A 21,403-nucleotide genomic window follows, 5' to 3' on the forward strand; every position below is an offset into this window, starting at 1 on the left:
CTGTAAAGCAGCTGAAACACTGACTTCCTTTAAATCTAGACTAAAAACCCACCTGTGTAGAATTGTATTTGAAACGTAATCAATTACAAATTTATTGATGGAACTTGACTTAATGATTCATTCTATATTGCATTGTGATTCTGTGTTTGTAATGATGTAAAGCACTTTGAAATGCCTTGCTGCTGAAATGTGCTATACAAATAAAATTTGATTGATTGATTGATTTTCATGTTAAAAACATCAGACAATAGCTAATTAGTAAACAAGCAACACATTTTTTCAATCACCATCATCAAAATAATAATCATCACATATAGTAATCAATGCACCAGCTGTAATTAATGAAATGCAACTCTAAACAAATGTGAAAACGCATGGCTGAGTTTCGCTAGATCTTGTCGGGATGTTAGTCCTGTGATCTTCAGGTGATAAAAGACTGTCTTTGTGATTGTCTTTATGTGTCTCTGGAGGTTCAGCTCTGAGTCCATCACTTCACTCCTGTTTCACTCCAAAATATCCTGGAAGAAGAATATCAGGAGCTGCATTTCCTTTACAAGTCTGTGCAAAACTTTGTTGATGTTCCACTAATGTCAAAAAAAAAATTGGGGGACTTCAGTTTTTCAATTAAATAAACACAATTGAAATCACACTTGAATAAGCTTGTTCATGCAATAAGTCATTTGAAAACATGCACTGACTCAGTCTGCTGTAGTTGAATGTTGACTTGTTTTTTTCCTGTAAGACCATTATCTATGTAGCAGCATAAATGGTACGCTGCCACTTTAAGATCAATTTCAGCTGCTGCATATAAGCAGGTCTCTACCTGCCACATGACTACTTGCGTCATGACGTCAATTCATTTTGCTTAGTTTGTTTGCTGAGCTGTGCTGGGTAAGCGTGGCTGTTTCTTTGTTTGTCAGCTTTTATCATAGCCATTAATGCAAGCTGGTTTGATTTGTTTAGCCTCCCTTGCTGTGCCTCCAACTCCTGGACCAATTTGTTCGGTTGTTTGCTGCCGGTAAGGTAAGCGCTAGCATGGCTAGGTAACATCCGTCTCATGTAAACGAAGCCTTTATGTAGTGTTTTGTTACAGCTGCGCTCCATAGGTGACCTTGTGGATCTGTTAATCTGGCCGTGTGGTAATTTACAGGTAAGCAGCTACCATAAGTCATAGTTTTTATCAGCAGTTGTATTAATAATCTACTTTATTTTTTTAGCCTCCTGCCGAGTCCCTGACAACTATTCTATTTGGATGTACACTCGCTGCTGTTTTGCCTACGTTGAATTGTTTTAAAAGATTTGTATGAACTTTCCCCCGCTGCCGGGAGTATTGATGGCACCACAAACGGGATAAAAAAAGCAACCTTGTAGTGCTATTGTATCACTGTTTTACTCGTATTGTTTCATTTTTTTGTCTTTCTTTTAGGGACTGAGGCTTCTGTGGTGGCGGTGGTGACCCCTGGTGGCGGTGTCTTGTCTCGTGTGTTTTGTGGAACACCCCTTTTTGTGTGTGTGTGTTTGCCGTGTCTTTGTAGTGTCCAGGGTGATCCCCTTTTCTTCACTGGATGTTGCCCCTTTCCTCACTACTCTCCCCCCACTGGTAAGCCTCAGTTTCCTTTGACATTTAAACATTTTATAATCAACTTTATTAAAAATGCATTCACTGTTTTAACTATTCGATTTCAGGTTATTGTTAAATTAAACAACCTATTAAAGTTTAATAAATTTTTTGTAGAATTGTCTGAATCTTGTCTCATTTCCTGTAGAACGTACCTGTGTCCTTATTATTATTCTATTTTCCTGGAGTTATTCCAGGTGGCGTTGTCGGTTTCCCTTATCTTAAACTTTAACATCTTACATTTGGGTTTCCTAATAAAGAAAATCCACCCCCAGGTTGCCACATCTAGAACACACCCTATGGTGGTGCTTTACAAGATAATGGTAACACAAAATGCACCAACATAACCAAAACACTGAACGAATGTGAAAACGTTTGTATTTATTCCGATGACAACCAGTAAAGTGGGGAATATCCTCCCCACTCTACATACTAACTTGTCTCTGCATAATTCTCCTGCTCCACTCCCCCCCCAAAAAATGGGAGTTGTGTCAGAAATATTTATGGCATTCTGATAAATGTGTAAAAGTTGCAGTTCCATCATTAGATCAATAATTGTTTAGTAAAAATAATTACAAGGTGTTTCATTTCATACTTGACATGTTGTGAATGTGGCTCTTGATCATTTCTCTAACAGACTCACCTTTTGGTGTCTCACGTTTTTCTAATGTGGACTTTTCCCACTTTCTGAGGCTAATTAGACCCACTGTGGGAGGAAAATATGTCCATATGGCTTTAAATCAAGCAGCACCTGGCAACTATTCCAGCAAATAAAACATAGGAAAGACTCAAGTCTTTTCATGAAGCCATCTTTCAACAGTTTCCTCCGTTTTCTATCCAGAGCTCTTTATAAAAGCATTTGTAACCATTGAACTTCACAAAATTTCCATATGTTTTACTTGGATTTTTTTGTGAAAGTACAACACAATAGTAAATTTGGAGGAAAATAATATATTGTTTTCAGTATCACTTAACAGATAAAATTCGTGTTGCTATGAGCAAGCATATTTTAGAAACATAGAATGGGAACAAGTTTTAAAAAGCTATTGTAGGTTTTCTCTCATCCACACAGGATCAAACTATAAATACATGCCGAAATGAATGCACACACTCCTACTTCTATTTGGTTAAATGTCGTTTTGTTAGTTGATGTGTTCTGATGTGCTAATTAGCATAAGAGAGTACATCATCATGCTGTGCCTGTAGTCTGGTTTCTGCATATTTACACAAGCTTCGCTCTTTCTTTCCTTCTTCCTTTGCATGGAAAATATATTTTTACATGGCCAGTCTTCTCCTGATTTAATTTAAAAGTAAAATTAATCTGAAACTGACACTAAAAAGTGGCCGAGTAAGACATGTTAAAGGGGCAGTATTGTGTATTTTCCAGGCACATTGTGCTATAAGATGGTATTATCAAGTAACTATGTTATATTCAGTTGTTATAAGAATTCTATATCTAACAAACAAGACTTTAAAAATTTTACTTTGTAATTTAATGCCTGTCTCTTTAAGAAACTCCTGCTCTCTCAGAGGCTCCGCCTTCAGGAAATCATCACTACGTTGCTCCTTTATTAACTCTTTAACAACGTCGTTAGCCTACAGATGATTAGAAGCCTTGTATTCCCATGTTTTACTGTCGTGTTTCTCTTTGCCTCCATCAGTGCAGAGCGATACAGTCAGCTATACAGACAAACTGACACAAACTACTGGCTTCACAAAGAACAGCACTGTTCACAAATGACGTCAAACTACTACATTTAGAACAGCACTCCGCTGTTTTGGACAAACAAGGGCGGTAAGCTGTGTTTTGGGGGAAATGTTTGTGCATCTAAATAGCTGATTTTGTTTGTGTTCGGCTGATTTAGGTTATTAATATTTTCATTTTAATGCCCACCAATTGTTGTTTACCAACTGCAAATAAACTCAAGATGAGGAAATGTTTTATATGATACCGAGCTGACAAAGTGCTGAATGGCGAAATCTTCAGATGTCGTTATTGGGTCCGTGGTTTGTTTGTCCGGACATCCAGGCATCAGCGATGCCATCCAGTGCCATCCCAAACGGTTGGGGTGAGTTTGTAACTTTGTGCTGTTGCTCCGCCCTCAAAAGTTGCAGTTATTCACTACTGAAGAAACGCTAAGCAGCTTTGAACAAATGAGAACATGAAAAATACTCAATACAAATACATCAAACCTATAGGCACTTCAACCGCTAAAGCTACATTTTCTTTTGAATATTTTAGATAAGCTCTACACACACACACACACACACACACACAAAACCAGTGATCTAGTGAATTTCTGGTAAATGATTTGGAGATGTTACAGAAGGATCTATGAATAGGTGAATCCACAAATACTGACCTGCGATCAGGTGGATCTCGTTCGCATCCTTTTTCCACACACTTTGTTTTCCCTACCAGGTGCTTTTTCCACTTTAAAATAAATGTGGTTGTTTGCATGTGCCTGTTTTCTCACACCACTCTTTGACAATTCTTTACATACATGAGAAAGTGTTAATCATTGTCAGGACACTTCGCCTGACCTACCGTGACCTGTTACAGTGGTGGTTTGTTTTGTACATTATTGAATAAAATAGGCCATATTCATGTTTTAATAGGTCTTCTCTTTCCATTTCAGGGGAATTGATTTGGCTTCTGGGCGAGTTAAAGGCCTGTACTAATGTCTTTGTCCATTACAGACCACATCCTGTAATTTCCAGGTGGTTAAAATGCCATTTGGCATAATGAGTTAAATTACTGTGTAGCACGCTGAATATCTCTATCCAGACCTTTCCCTGTAATGGTAATCTGGCTCAGTCAGCGCTCTAAAGACAGTTCTTGTTCAATCCTCCAAACAGGCATCACGCGGGCCGACTAACAGGCTACACTAAGGTTGCCGTAGACATTAACGTCTCCCAAAATCACTGAGCAGAGGGCGGGGCCGTGACACGTGAACGCACTGTCGCAATATTACAAACTGCTGTGGAGAAATGTCTGCAGTCCTCATATTCACACACACACACACACACACACAAAGCTCATTCTCTATTCCAGTCGCTCGCCGTCTGGAACTTATCGATGACCGATCGATACTTTCTGATCGATTGACCCTATCACCATGGCAACCCCCCATTTAGCCCACTATCTTGGTCCATTCATTATAAAAGCCATTAAAGCATGTGTGTGTATGTGTGTGAGTTATTGCTGCCATTAGAGAAGAAAGGGGGCTCCTGCTGTCTCTGAATGCAGTCCAAGCTGTTTCACACACAATGAATTCATATTTATGAAGTGGACAAGTTGTGTTTTTTCCTCCGGTTTGTTTTAAACACACTGTACAAACAAATGACAACAGCATGAAAAGCAAAATGCAATTAAAATTTTCTGAGAACGCTAAATCTCACAGGGTGGGTAAAGATTGGAGGCATAAAACACGGGAGCATTTTTCTCCAAAATAAGATAAACGTTTAGGGAAACGTCAATGAAAACGAATAAGTCTGTAAAAACATTATTACGTAAAAATTATTCCACAAATTAGGAGCAACGATTGAGCAAATACAGTCAAATGTTTCCATCTAGTCACAATGGGGATGAAAGTCACACTAATTTTAGGTTTTTAATTATTTATTCCAGTTATATTGATAAAGCACATTAAACACAGTATGTTTAACCACACACTGTATAAAACTAGAACAGATCAAACCAAGACATAAGTAAAACATAAAGTACGAGGAACAAAAAACAATAACAGTAGAATAAAATGTGCTGCAGTAGTCAAATAAAAATAGAAACGCCAATAAAACTACTGAAGCTGCACCAAAATCCACTGACAACAGGTTTTTAAGAAAGACCTAAAAACATAAAGAAGTCTGTCTAATATGAAATGACAACTTGTTTCATAGTTTTGAAGCCACGACTGAAAAAGAAAGATTAACTCTTTAGTTATACCAGAAGATCTCACCCCTTTTCTATTCATTGTGTGTTTGCTAGTTTTGTGAGTTAAATTGTTAAATACAGTTTAGTTTTAGTTTAGCTTCTACAGTATTTAGCTTTAGTTTAGCTTCTACTGTATTAGTTATAGCAGTAATTTTAGTTTTTTCATACTCTGGTCAATTTTTAGGTGCAGAATATAAAAAGCTGAAAGTATTGCTTTGTGATTATGTTAACAGTGATTGGGTAATGAATACTCAACAGAACATACTGTTTTCCAAAAATGTATTCAGTTATTTGTGAACAACCAACTGACTGGTCTTCTCTCCCAACTTTTGCTGTCATTATTTTGCGGACTAGCCAACAAGTGATGTAAACCGCTTGTGTGGGAAAAATAAATAAATTTCACATCAGTTGTAACTAGAAGAGATTCATAAACACAAAAACAAAGGGAGTTACATCTACAAATTCAGTATGTTTCATAGTAGCTAATGTTTTTCCCTATTGATTAACGTTTTTATCTATTTCAGTTTGTGAAAATGTTCTCAATTTCAATTCATGATTACATGAATTTTGATAGTCTTAGTAAACTATAAAAACCAATCAAATCATTTGCACCCAATACCCATCTTGCCCCAGAGACGGTTGCACAATATGGAGAACTGGTGAAAGCCACGGCCGTGGAGAAGGGGCTCCAACAGTCTCCTTAGTGACTTTGACGGCCCTACTACTGTGATCGTTCTGACTAGAACTTCTAACCCTGTTGGTTTCAACTATGTTCGGTACTGAAGAATCCTTTTGTATGAGCAATGAAACAAGAAACAAGAGAGGTCCAGTTTCCTTCAACTGGAGAACTTAGTGTTTCCATATCCTGGACGACTGAGTGTCAGTTTCAAAGAATATTTTTGACCTTTCCATGAATTCCTTGTAGGACAGAAATCCTGAAGTGCTCATGTTGCATATTGATTATCTTGTCATTAATGCATGTGATTGATCCTTTATCCCATCACTCACACTGAGTTGTGGTGTAACTTGCAGTTTTTGTCAGTATTTTTACAAGCAGCAAGCAGGAAGTCTATTAAAACAATCAATATGACTCTCTGACATTTTCACTTCACTTTGTACATGTGAGGCTAATTGGCCTGCTAAGCCCCTCCTGTCAGATCCCAACTACTTCTACGGATCACAGAGGATCAAACCATAGAGAGAACACAACATAACTCAAAATGGCAACCTTACACACAGTGGTCAGTTTTCAACCTCGTTAAGGAAATCGTAATGTCTTCCTCCAGTTCTCATTGTTCCATTGCTATTTCTGCTGGTCTGCCATGTCTGTGCTGCCTTGAGAGCAGATGGATGTCCAGCTGTCACTGTCAGTTCCTTCTGTCAGGATTTTGTCCGGAGCAGGGTGCGATTATATTTGCTCTGAATATTCACAGATGACTCATGTAGCATGTGGTGACCTCCTAAAGCGCCCCCGAGTCATAAGGACAAAGTTTAACTTTGTAGTTCAGAAATATTATTTTTCACAGAGTTAAAGCTGCAGTATGTAACTTTTATTAAAAATATTTATTTTTTACATATTTGTTTAAACTGTCGCTATGTTGTGACACTGTAATATGAGGCAGATAATCTGTGAAAAGATTGATCTCCTCCACTTCCTCCCTGAGCTGCTATGACCACTTAAAGAAATGCACCTCTCCCGACCAAAAACCAAAAACAACCAGAGCAAGGAGGAGGGTCTGTCAATCATCCTCATATAGTCGCTGCTAAATGTGCTAATGGCATTGAAACAACTTACCGTTACAGGAAAACTTTTTATCCACCATCATCTGTGGCCATGCTAACTAGCTTTAGCATTCACAACAGGCTCTGCTAGCTGTAGCGTTAGCGTTACAGAGAGGAGGGGGCGGAAGTGAGAGAGGGAATGAGCAGATGAGATTGTGATGAAAACTTACCTTTTGGCTTGGTTTAATCTGTATGTTCAACAAAATATTTCATAAATAAATGTCTGTGCACTTTTCAATTATAACTGTTAATATTTGTTGGCATTTGTTGTTGTGGTTTCTCAGTTTTGTTTTCTCTCTTCCTGAAAGTTTGGTGGCAGACCTCAACGGTTTTGGCTTGATTCTCCTCCTCTCCCATCTTCTTCCCTTTTAAGCCTTGTCTACCTTTCTTTTCTCCTTTTTATGCTCACTACGTTTGAAATAAACCCGAAGAAATTTATAATGAAGTTTTATTTGTATATTAAGTAGAGCACCATGGAGAAAGCTGTAAAACTCCTCTCCAGCATCACGGCTCAGGTGCAGCTTTGAGCAAAGCAAATTGGTTTGGTATCACCTTAACACTCAGACAACAAAAAAAACTTCATAGTGTTTATTGGCTTTAATTTTGTAATTCCTTTAGTGTAACCAATTCCTTGATTAGTTGAAAAAGTAGTCAAACTGATCACATGACAACCAAACATCAATATATCTGAAAAAAAAAAAAAAGTCAGTGCAACCAACGACTTTCAAAAGTTATCTTATTAACGCACAGAGTCCACCTGAGAGTAATTTCATCTCAGTATAAATCCAACGGTTCTGTGCAGGGCTCCGAGGTTTATTAGAGAACATTAGTGAACAAACAGCAATAATCAGGAAAGAAGCCAAGAGGCCCGTGGTCCACAGCTCTCATGGGGGAATCTAATCAAACTACATTTATTCGTGAGGCAATCAAAAAATCTGGCTTTATGGAAAATCAGCAAAAAGAAAGAGCTAGTTAAAGGAAACCTCGAGCAGACTGCCTGCATCCCTCTGTATTATAAGTGGCAACAGTACGATGCTTTTCTTCAGCATCTTTAGCACTACGGAGGGTTTAAAGGGACAAAATTATATTAATATGTCATTAAAAACACCATGAAATAAATACATTATTATACAATTCAATAAATAAATGCTTAAATAATTTATTTAATAGATAATTTATTCAATTTTGTCATTAAATCATTAAAATGCAAACTTCTAATAGTCAATGCAGGTAGTTACAGAGCAGCAGGGCCTCGCTTAGAAAATGAAAAATGTACAAGAATGAAGTCATAAAGTTATGAGTATAGTCATAATTATGATAATGAAGTTGTATTCTGAAACTAGTCATAATATTACGACTTTATTCTTGTAATGCCATGACTTTATACAACAAATTTGCAAAAAAACCCTTTTTTTTAAAGCTACATACTGCAGCTTTAAAGGTTATTTTCAAAAGGTAGTAATAATCAGACAAACGGTCCCCATCTGAATAGAAATTGAACATGACTGTTATGGATAAATGATTCTGTGTTTTTCCTCTATCTATTTTAGCTCCTCACATGCACACCAAATCTGTTCAAATCTCATCTTGTTCTTATAAAGCCAAAACCAATGAACCGTTTCATTTTGTGAGCTGGACGTAGTTAAAATCTGCATTTCTATTTCCTCTTTGTTCTTCGCTTCGCTTCGTTCAGAAGGTCTGTTCTCTCGGCCTTTCCTGAAGCCATGGACTCTGTCAAAGTTTTAAATTTTACCCAATCGCTAACGTTTTGTCTGTGACGTATTAGTGCGCTAATTCGATGCTATGAAGCTTACCGGAAATTGCCTATGCTGTAAACAACCGTCCTGCCCTGCGAAGAGAGAAGTGCTCAGTCAAAAGAGGCGATTATTAATATTGATTCAATATTTGGAAGCGTGGCCAACATGGACTGAACGACTTCGTTCACTTCCTCCGTTGCTGTTGCTAAAACTGCGGGCAGAAGCCAATTCTAAAACAGCACAGGAAATTAACTTTATTGCTGATTGGCCTCGTTAAATCCACTTCAATGTGATACGAGATTTGAATCAAACATCATAGCGTAGGAAGCTAATGCCCAGGCTAGCATTTCTAGTGTGGAGAAGAATTTACAGCTTGGGTCCAGAGTCTTTGTTATGAGTCACAAAAGATGGGACATGAGGGGAGCATGACATTTGTTAAAAATAGCAAATGCTGACAAAATATTTCTTTGTCCTTAAAGTGATTCTGCAGGACCAGATTTGGCTGTAGCCCATCATGGAGGATGAGTGTGTGTGTGTGTGTGTGTGTGTGTGTGTGGGTGTGTGTGTGTGTGTGTGTGTGTGTGTGTGATTCAGAGGAGAAAGTGGGAGGAAATGAACGTCTCTGTCTTAATCTGCCTTGTTTCTTCCTCCTAACACATCCTGAATAGTTCAGTTATGATGAGGAATTTCAAACAAGATGCTGTCCTTTGTCTTGGGATAAAAAAAGAGCTTAAGACGGCATTTAGTCTCACCAGTAGATGAAGCTAACTGGACATGTTGGCACGGACAGCGGAGAGACAGCACGTTTCTGTGTGTCACAGTGGGAGCTTGTCATGCCCAGTTGTCCATGTCCGGCAGATTTCTGCTCCCGATGGGATGCTCTCACACACTCGAGGACACGCAGTTGTCCAATCACACACACACATACACACCCAGGTTATCTTGCTGACACTGCTTTTTATTAATATTTCACTACATGCAGGGCTGGCCATATGCTGCCCTGTCAAACACCTACACACACAGGTACACACACAGAAATGTGAACACTTGCACATTTATCTGCAGGGTTTTTCTATATTTCCAATTGGAATACTCAAGCTAACACTGTGTCCTGAATAAAAATCCTCTTTGGAACATTTAACAGCAACAAAACCTGCTGCATAATGAGATCAGCTCTTTTACTCGCCAACAAGTCTTATAAGCGCACATATAAATCTCCCACACACTCCTAACACCTACAGTTTGTTTTCTGTTACACTGTAAAAAAAAAAAAAAAAAATCTTTTTGCTTCAGTTCTTAGAGGCTGGGTTCTCACCAATTCAGTGTGTTTACAAGTACAAAGAATGTAGAGCAAAACTGCAACGACTTTGCCTCCTGAACCTAAGCAAAAAGTTGCAACTTGTCAACTTGTTTTGAAATTTTTGGGGGAAAAAGGGTGAACATTTTCTGCATTTCTTGCTACTGGCCACTGCTGTAAAATCATACAGCTTTGGCATTCAACTTCTTGTAGATCTTGAAGTTTTCTGTACAAAAAAAGCAAAATAAATTTTATATTAACCCATTTTAGCAAGACAGTTACGACAAAGCTTCCTGAAAAGTGGCAAACATTAACTATTAGTTTGATTAAAGAAGAGAACACTATACAAAAAATGGCTATGAATATCAAAGGCAATTATTAACAAAATGAATAATTTACTATAGATAAAAATGACCAAGTCAGGGCACCATTTGATTATCAGGACACAATAGCCATACAGTTTAGTGTTTTTTTATCCAGAAATAATTATATTTGGATAAAAAGTAAAAACAGTGAAATTGAACAAATAAAAATATTACCAATTACTAATAAAAATGGTGCAATGATTTATACATTTACAGCATAAACTGAAAATGTTGGAAAACGAGGTTTAGTTTGAGGAATTTAAAAATGAGTCAGAATTAGTTTTCAACTAATTAAGATTAGCTCATAACAAAATATATTACTCACACAGTGGCACCAAAATATGTATTAGCATGAAATAAATAACTAATACAATGACATATAGTAATATCACAGCCCAGTATGCTTAAAGACCAAGGTTAGTATTGAAGAGTTTGGGAATTATGCAATATTAGCTTTAAGCTGATTATTTTAAGGATCCTTAAACAATAGCATTTGCAGAAAATCTAGCTAAATTTGATCTTATTTACTTGATATCATGTGAAAGCCTGATGTAAGAAATGAGGAAGTAAAACCAACAGCCTGAATTTGTCAGTACAACAGAGGATGTTACTCATCCAAAGTTTAAGTGTGCCTCACCAGAAGTGCTAACTCTGTAAATTGAAACTTTTTAGCTCGTAAGCCACTACAAAAAAAAATAAAAAGTTCTAGGCTAAATGAATTATTGATATGAGGTCAAGTCAGTATTAGATTATACTAAGAGCTGGTGGGGAATCTTTGAGCTTAAAACAGAATACTAAAGCTACAGAGGGCGCATGAGATGCATGTTTGTGCTGGTGGGGAGGTGCAGCTTTCTGTCCTCTTTCCTTTACTCCATGTTAGACAAATTAGGGCCTAATTCGAACACTTTCCGTGTGCTTGGTTCTGCTGAAGCAGGATTGGGTCTGTTATGAGGATATCACATTCTGTTAGGTCTGTCAGCCTGCAGGGCCTCATATGACAGACAGTTTCTTGCAAATATGATCATTCTGTTTTAGGACTACAAATAAATAATAATAAAAAAACTGCTTTAAATATAAAAAATAAAACATATCCTGCTAACCAAGGGCTGAAATGCAATAAGAAATCATTGGTTTCCAGCTCTGATTAATTATTTATTTGTTTATTTAAGGATCCCCGTTCTACCTGGAGTTCACACAAAGAGTTACAACAAAAATCCTTTACAAACATTACAAAACAGACAATGGGATTCCTCAATGGATCTAAGCATAATCAGCCTGCTTCCGCTTTCCTTCAGTCAGTTTCATTTCAGGAGCTGCTCTGTAAACGGTCACAACATTTTGTTTCCGTCTTTCCTACTAGCTTTCCTACGTCTTTGTAGACGTCTTGTAGTAAAATCTGTGTAGTTGAGGTTATGGAATTGAATTTTCTAATGAAAAATATTGTCAATACATTGAAAATCAGTAACTACTAAACATTTTAAAGGAAACTGTTCTAATTGAAAAGACAACGCAGGGTGGAAAAGCCATAATTTAAAAAAAAAAAGATACATGTCTCTAGATCAGTGGTCCCCAACCTCCGGGCCGCGGACCGCTACCGGTCCGTAGACCAATTGGTGCTGGGCTGCGCAAGAAATAATTAAATACTTTCGTTTTATGTGTTGAGTCTGGAGGATGTTTTATTTTGAAAAACCTTTAAGTGGATTCTATCTGTTACGTCTTGTGCGCCAACATCCACCCCCCCCCCCCCCCCCCCCACCCCCCCCCCCCACCCCCACCCCCCAACCCACCCCACCCCCCTCCCCTTGCAGCAAATACGCGGTCCGCGGTACGAAAAAAGGTTGGGGACCACTGCTATAGGTAATATTTTGGTAAAAATTCTGTTTTCTGAGAAAACAGTGTGTGTATGTCTGGTTTAAGCTCATACAGACGTGTGTCAAAGGTCCATTTTCAAATACATACACAACTTTGTTGATATTCTGCTAACATTGGTAAAACAATTTTGTAATTGCAGTCTTTCCATTAAATAAGAAATGCAAGTTAAAATCACAGTTTGTTCGCAATAAGTCATTAAAAAAACATCCTCCTCCTACCACTTCCTGTTGTCGTCTTCTTTGTGGTTTTCGCTAGTAGTAATAGCCAGTTGTTGATCATGTGATGTGAAAAAAATGTTTCCATTGCAGTTTTGTGAAATAAGTCAGTTTCATTACAGTCAAAAAAAAAAACAACCACCTGATCCTAGCACCAAAACTTTTTATGGAAAATTTTGAGTTTTTTTCAAAATTGCAGTGTTTCCATTAAGCAAATTTATTTTTGAAATATCAAATTGCAAAATGAAATGAGCAATGGAAATGCAGCTTGAGTTTGACATCATCTTAAAAGCGGATCCTGTTGGCTTTCATTTAAGCCAAATTTAGAGTCTCTGACCAAAGCCTAGGGCTCTTTAAGCCAAAAATAATACACGTTTTTTAACTATTTAAATATGTTCTTCTAGTCTTGTGGCATCCAGGGACATCAGGGACACAACAATTTATGGCTGCAATTCATTGTACAGCAAAACTTTAACAAGTTCAAAGTTTAAACGCAGGTTTAAACTGAATCGTTCACCAGGGCTATCAGACGTCTCAAAGACAGAGTAAACTAGTCAGTCCTGCTTGCTTGACTCTCAGCAGCTGTTTCTGTATATGCAAAACAAAAACTGCTGCACTCTGAATTGGATGTGCTGAAATAAAATGTGCAGATCCAATAAATCCATCTCACTCTCATCATGCCGTAAGCTGACGATTGATCTCTCTCCCCGTCCTGGATGAGATTCGTCTCTGTGAGAAAAGGACAGAAAAGGCCGAAAATAAGTCAGACTTCTCTGTCTTATTAAACGGATGAAACGGGAATTTCAAAACGCAACTCCTAAGAAAAGACCGCAAATCTAAGTTGGCAGCATTAACAGCTCCTTTATTGAGCGTTCACGGCCCGGCCCCGGCTCTCCTCGGCTTTGACTGATGGCTGTAGGAATGATGGAGAAAGGAATTATAAAACTCCCAGCTGGCCCCGCCGCTCCTAGCAAGACCAAATAAATCACGCAGTCACTATGAATCAGGGAGTCTTGTCATGCTCTTGACTCCAGTTGGAGACTTCTGTCTCCTGTCATGTGCATTTAATCTGATTTTATTTTTATGCTGATCCGCGGCGGCGCCACCGAGGGACACAAAGACAATAATGCCTCCCTCTGGCTTTCGCTGTCACAGTATCGCCTCCCGCTGAGCGCCGCCGCTTTCACCCTGCTTAAAATTCAAACAATTCAGTCTTGACATACTGGAAGCTTTTATTGCAGTGTTAATAAAATTGTAATCAATTTTTTGTGCCTGGTAAAGGGCCCTGGTCCAGAGTGTCTGTTAGACTCAAAGGGGAAAAAAAACAGAAAAATATATAGAATTATTATTATTTTTTTTTGTGATTGTTTATTGACAGTACTTTCAAACTTTTAGGCATCCAAGTTTCATAAAGTTTCATATTTGCCTTACAGGGAATCAAACATTCTTGTTCTCTGTTAAGGTGGTATTGATCACCAGTTCCTCAGGCTTTCTGAACGTCCTTCGTTACGCTCGGCCTGCATTCCATACATTTCTTTGTTTATTCACTGTAAACAAACAGAATATGGTATTTAAATTTGCAGGATGTAACGCTTGCAGAAATGTTTTTTTCTATATTTGTTAAAGCTTTCCCCACGCTGTGAAGAATAATATGAGACAGATAATCTGTGTAAAGTTCCATCTCCTCCATGTTCTCCATAAGCTATAATTGCCGTTTGAAGAAATGACCCGGTCAGAAACGACGAATCAGAACCAAGAACATACTCCGGACATGGACAGGTTATTAGAACATGTTCTAATAACTTTGTGTTTTGTTTGTCTGAATGTGAAGAAACAAATTCTCCGTCGCAGTAAGTTCTGTCATGAAGTATATTTGTTGTGTTTTTGATGTCCTATGATTCTTACACAGCCTAATTTATATTCAATAAATGAGAATATATTTCCTGATGAATCCCGTTTGACAGATTAAACACCCATTTTGAAAATAAAAACCTTTAAGCAGACATTAAGAACATATTAAACATGTTTTATTTTTCTATTGGTCAGATGTAATTTTCTAATTTTAAATGTCCTGCTTTGCATAGCTGTAAGCAGAAAATTATATTTACTAACAGAAATAAAGGCTTTCAAACATTTATCTGTGTGAAATTAATCTATATGGATTCACATAGCCAAAGCTCCTGAAATAAATGAGCTCAGATAATATTCTAATTTATTGAATGGGTCTGTAAGCATTCATTATGAATTATCATCTTTTTGTTACTTAAATAGTTTTCCAGAATTAAGGATCAAACATCTAAGTTAACACTAAGCATTTAGCATGCAGATGTGAGTGAATCTTCATCATTCTGAACATTAGATTATGTAACGCCATTAGGTTGCAACATTTAAGTAGAACTTCTAGGGGTGTTTGATGCTTTCAAAAAGCAAATCAGAATATTTTACATGCGCTTAGTTGAATAATTCTAATATGTTGTATGTTCTACTTTTTGCTCTGGTTAAAAAGATATTTACTGTTGCATATTATTGATACTCAAGAAAAAGCACAGAATATGCATTCAAAATTATATGGTCACAACATTCTAATAATAAGAATCTACAAATTTGTCTCGATCTTGTGGAGCATCACGGCAAAACTAGGAACAAATCCCCAGAGGACAAATGGAGAAAAAAAACAAAAGACAATCCATTCCTAAAAGCCATTGGCTCACTTCTGTTGCCAATCCATACAATTCATTTCTTTGCAATTTTCTTTTATACATGATGCAGGTCTTAAATTCCTTTCACAATGGTCTTAAAAAGTCTTTCATTTGAGTTGGTGAAACCACTCAAATTAGCGCAGCAATCAAAGAGCGACAGACGAAGACCTGCCGCAATTTATGCAACAACATGATGGTGATGTAAATGTTCCATGTTTTGTTTTAACATTTTTACAGAGTCAGATGCCCATGTATCATTCAGGTGTTAAATACCTTTAAGAACCAGCAGCATCGTGTAGCAGATAGCTGTACATGTCTCAGAGTGAGGACATTCATACAGTGGCTGGCTGGAGATCAAATAGTGAATGTTGCAGTTTAATAGGCAGAGGAAGGGATGGCATTTACTTTAACCAGCTGAGCAAAGAACCAATTTCTAACTGGATCTTTAGGAACCTTTTTACCGACTGTAGACAGTTTTAAAAGGTTTACTCTTCTTAAGTTCAGCAAATACCAACTTTTTCCTAATTTTTAAGGCACACATTCCACAGTGTGCTGTAAAGTGTATGGAATTTACCGTTACTAAAGAAAAACTTCAGGACATGTCCAGAAGGGTTGGATGACTATTGATTTGGACCAATTTTAACAGATCACAACAAAGTCTTGCTGCAATTAGAATTGGTTTAAAATGGTTGTTTAGTGAAAATGAAGCAAGTTTTCATTATAATTAGTTTGGGATTGTTAACATATTTAAACTAAATTCTACCCCACAGTGACAAATGACTCAATTTGAAAGGAAAAAGCTTTAATACAACATCTGGAAAACATATTTTGATGCAGAACATTGATGCTGGAGATGCTTTTCTTATAGTTACAAATTATTAATACGATTAAAAAAAAACAGTCCTGCTGTAGTTAGCAAATGCCCAAAGACTGAAACATTCTCCCAAAAAACTTGCATTCAGTTATAATTAAAAAAATATATTTTCTTGTGAACCACCACTATTAAGATAAACTGAATCAAACTAATAGAACAACTATTTTTAGACTTTACAGAAAAAGACAATTCAACTTCATAATTCTGGTTGTGCTTTTCAGTATGGTATAAATTTAATACGTTGCCGTCTGTCAGCTGAAAACTGTTTTGCATCTTGCCCAAATATGCTGTATATCCAGTATGTTTGAACGTTTCACTCAGCTACACTGTGTTTCTATAAACTGTAAACTCTGAAATGTTTTTAGAAATAGTTGCTGTAATTTTATGTTTGTAGAGCTGCGGCCTTTTATGGACCAAAATGCAAAATATTGCCTATATTAGAGGTCAGGACAAAATGTGTTGCATTCTCACACACACAATACATAAAATACTATCTCTATTCTCAACTCCATATTCACTGTTTATGCTTAGGAAACTTTATTTATGGTACAACTGAAAGAGTTTTTTTTTTTAACCTGATCCTGATGAGCATCAGGTTTCTGATGCCACCTCGAGCAACTGCCCATATGGCCCATATCAAAGATAATGAAAGACATTAAAGTACTGATAAACAATCAGATGGTAGCTGTAGTCAAATGCTGGAGGAAAGTGTGAGGCAGAAAGTAAAAACTGCAGTAAAACAACACCTCTTCTTGCTTCATGTTTTATCATGGCAGCTGTGTTGTAGATGTGGCCCAACCTGCTTTCTGTCTCCGTCCTTCAGCCTTATGTTGCGCCGTTCCATGAAGCTAAGGTTCTGCATGAAACGTATTTCCATAATTCTGTGGCAAAAAGTGTTTCAACAAAGTGTTTTTGGCAGCAGAGGAGAAATCAGCCTTTTCTCACCTACTCACTTAAAATCTGCTCACTTTTCCAATGGGAATGGATCCTTGGGGAAAATAAGAGTGTTTACTCTTTCCAGTAAGTAATAACACACCCTTTTTTATATGTTCTTATTGGATTAAAAATTTGTTTATGTTCTGTGTTTATCCACCAATTCAATAAGGTTCCTGTTATAATATCTAAACCACTCTATATAACTATAAGCATTTTAGCTGCACAAAACCAAGATAAATTTGATTTTATCTTGTTAATGTTGGAAGGAAGAGGGGAATAGATTGATCTCTGATGACCTCTGGAAACTTAAAATAAATCTTTTTTTATACAAATTTATGTTGCCCAAACATAGCATCGCAGAATGACACCATATTTGTTTGATCTTGTAAATGTGGAGTGGAATGGTTGACCTTTGATGACCTCTGGAAACATTTAATGTCTTTAAAATGATGGCAGCAAAAGCTAAAAATGCTTTTTTTTTTTACAAACCTGCACAAACATTTGACACCAATTCTTTTTTTATCTGAACGAGGTGGGCAGCTTTAGTCAGGTAAATTGAAATTGAGATTGTAAGAATTAAGCAGAAAAAATCTAAAGCTTTTTAAATAGATCTAATTGAGATGCTGTATTCTTTTTTGTTGTTTTTTTTTTTTTAAGGTCAGATGCATGAAACTATGGACCTGAATTGGGGCTATAACATTTTTTTCCATTTTTTAACTAGAAAATAAGAATAGAAACTGAAATAAAAGTATTTGAGACTGAAAAAGAGATTGTATGGAGCCCCTAAAGGGACAATAATTGAGAAAAAGAAAAACGTTCTTATAGGTACGAGATAGTATCTGGTGCGCACAACATACTAACTCTTGTGCACCAGAGATTTTGATATTTTGTCCCTTTAGGGACTCCGTAGATTTGAAACAGAAAAATAACCTTTAATGTGAAAACTTTTTGCTTTTTTTCTTGAGTTTCAAAATTGTTTCTTAGTTTCAAAATTAGCTTTTAGTTTAATATATATATATATATATACATGTATATATATATATATATATATATATATATATATATATATATATATATATATATATATACATGTTGAGTTTCAAAATTATATTTGGACAAACTTTATGGTGAAGAAACTAATGTAAGAGCGAGGTGGGGTTGAAATACTACTACAGAAAAATACTAATATGGGAGAACGACAGGAAAGGGAGCTAAAGAACTATATTTTTGGTGGGATGTCCCAATTTTTTCATATGCTTGTATAAAGTAATCCATTTGGCTATGACAGACTTCAAAGTAAACTCATTATTTCATCACTGTAAAGGAATGTGTGTTTTCTGGCACTGATGGACCCATATTTATTTTTTACATAAGCATCAAGCTTGTTTTGGTCCCTGAGAGCTTCAAAAAGTTTACACTTGAAAAGCACTGCTGTATAAATAAGAATTAGCGAAAAATCTCTAAGAGGAGAGAGATAAACATCTGTGTTGTTCCTGCTTTCATGACGGATCAATGTGATGCTTCAAGAGCTCCAACTGGGACCAAAACTATAAACTCTAGTACAATTTTCAGTTTAGTTTTCTAAGGTCATTTAATGCATCATCATTAAAGTAAGGTATTTTGTTTATTGTATTAGCTCAGATTTGTAGCATTCTGACTAACTGTGATGGAAATGTACCAGATTATATCTCTAAACTAAAGTTGACTTTGAACTGTAAAATTTAGGAACCTGTGCAGCTGACAACCAGAGAAGCTAATCACAGGTGAGTGGATGCAGCTGGGGAAGGGAGCAGGCAGCGGCACCAATGATTAACAGCTGGGAACTGGAGCAGAATGGCAGGTATGGTGACGGATAATGCAAAAGTAACAGAAGAGTATTTACAAAAGTTGTAAATAGTTAGCTCAGAAACCAACCTAAACCTTCTCCTCCCATCCAGAAAAGCTGACCCTGTTCCTTCTAGATGTGTGTATCAAACCTCTTTGTTTCCTGCCGAGTCTTTAGGACGTCCCCCTCCTCTCTGTATAAGCTGGCTTTATGGTCCATAATTTTTCATATTTATCACACTCGTAAGACTACAACTAACCTCGGCTGACTTTGATAACTCCACATGGAGCTTATGACGATGTGTGTGTGTGTGTGTGTGTGTGTGTTATTTTTCCTGTGCAAGTTTGTGTAAGACCGAGTTTGACTTTCAGAGCATCTGCTGACTGCGGACATGGCAGGGGGCACAGGTGGTATATTGTTTGTACCCACACACACTCGCACAATAACACACACTGATGAGGCTCACAGATGCTGACCTTGTACGAGGCCAGACTCCTCGACTGTCAGCACTTGTCACACACACACAGACACGCACCCACACACACACACAGTTGCATTAAAGTGAGGTGCCCATTTACTCTGGGCTTGTCAGGGGCTGCCATCCTTCCCAATGGGGGTATATTTGTGCTGCTTGTGAGGAAGAGGTGGAAGTAGGTGGGGGGTATTGATGAATAATGCTCCAAGTAATGAGATGGGTGATGATGGGGACAGAAACATGAGCAGCCACAAACTTGTCTTATGTACTTTCCCGTCTTCAAACCTCTCAAAGTATTTGTCAAATCTGTGGAGAGATAAAACCCGATACTCGGAGCGTAGAGGCAAAGTCACGATGCTGGAACACATTATAGTTCCTAAGGAGCTTTGAGACGAGCATTACTCTGCACTGTGACAAAATCTTAATACATAGAACAGTAAGGACGTGTTCAAGGAGACGATGTGGAACTTACCCATTATTTTTCATCAAAATATTCTGCTGCCAATCCAAGTATGAACCCAAACTCCTACTGCCATCATAAGTTGAGTTTTCTTTCCAAAACTAAAAAGATCTGAAGCTATTTTCTAAAAAGCACTGTTACATCACTAAAAGATTATAAATAAAGTGGCTGTGTGTCATTTGCACATTACATGGTTTGGTTATACAAACCATGTAAGATTCAGATTAGAGCTGTGTTTTGAACGTCCAACCAGGAGTTTTGCACAGCTAAAAAACCATTCAAACCATGGAGGTTAAAGGATTTCTCAAACGTGCTTGAAATAATCAAGGCAACATCCCAGATATGATTTTGATGAGGGAATAACATTGTAAGATGATGTAAGCACAAAAAAGTTGATTTTACTTAATACTGTCCTTTTAAATATTATTTTATCAATCAAATCAGAGATGTTTGTATCTATATGAGGTCAAATTACATCAATCAGTCTCTTCAGTTTTTTGAAATTCTGCTAAATAAACAAATCCCCTGCACTTTTTCACACTAATGCATAATTGTGTTTATTGGAAATTTTATTGCAAAGTGATTCTACCTCCCACCTGCAGGTGGCAGCATGTCTTATGTCTATTGTGGTGCTACCTTTAAAATTATAGCTCAGGATCAATATGGAAAGTACCCCCAAATGTTGCAACTTCCCTTGCTAACATTTCTAAATTAATTCCTGAAAATCCGTGATTTTGATTGCAAAAAAATAAATAAAATCAAAATCACAAAAACAATCTTGAAATCCAGGAGCGGTGTGCAAGGATGTTGAATATTATTTGAGTTTAAAAAGTACTCATTGAATGTAGACACAATTATTTATAAATATTTTAACAGTGCGTTAATAAGTTTTACCAATATATTCTGTCACATCTCTAATTTTAAGAACATTCATGATCTTGATATGGCCCAAAATGAAATTGAGTTTAACACCCCTGATATAAGATTAAGATTAGCACTGAACATTTATAGAAAAAAAATAAAGGAATAACTCATTTTTTTAACATTGTGTGAAATTAAAGGATTGGTTCCGTTTTTGTGAAGTGATGTTCTGTGACGTTGTGAACAATTGGTCCCTAGAAAGATGGTCATGTTCAGAAACGTCTTCAGAACGGAGGGAGCTAACCGCTAGTCAGACACTGTCTGTTGCTAGCTATCTTTAGTAAACAACTCAAGCTGAAATGTTCATATCAGTGAGATAAAACGTATCTTAGGGGATGTTAGCGTAGAATTTCACAACAGATGGCTAAGCCTG

At 36.9% G+C, this 21,403-nt stretch overlaps 1 long non-coding RNA gene across 2 annotated transcripts; it reads left to right on the plus strand.

Annotated features, from left to right (window-relative positions):
- The first annotated feature begins 760 nt into the window (after positions 1-760).
- Positions 761-1,742, plus strand: LOC116712682 (uncharacterized). Of its 2 annotated transcripts, none has more exons than XR_004337616.1 (2): positions 761-1,150; positions 1,218-1,742. It is a non-coding gene; the product is annotated as an uncharacterized LOC116712682 (long non-coding RNA). The 2 variants fall into 2 exon arrangements; XR_004337617.1 differs by having other exon boundaries at positions 1,427-1,742.
- Positions 1,743-21,403: the final 19,661 nt, after the last annotated feature.

Source organism: Xiphophorus hellerii, chromosome 22 (assembly GCF_003331165.1).
Source record: "Xiphophorus hellerii strain 12219 chromosome 22, Xiphophorus_hellerii-4.1, whole genome shotgun sequence".
Lineage (NCBI taxonomy): Eukaryota > Metazoa > Chordata > Actinopteri > Cyprinodontiformes > Poeciliidae > Xiphophorus > Xiphophorus hellerii.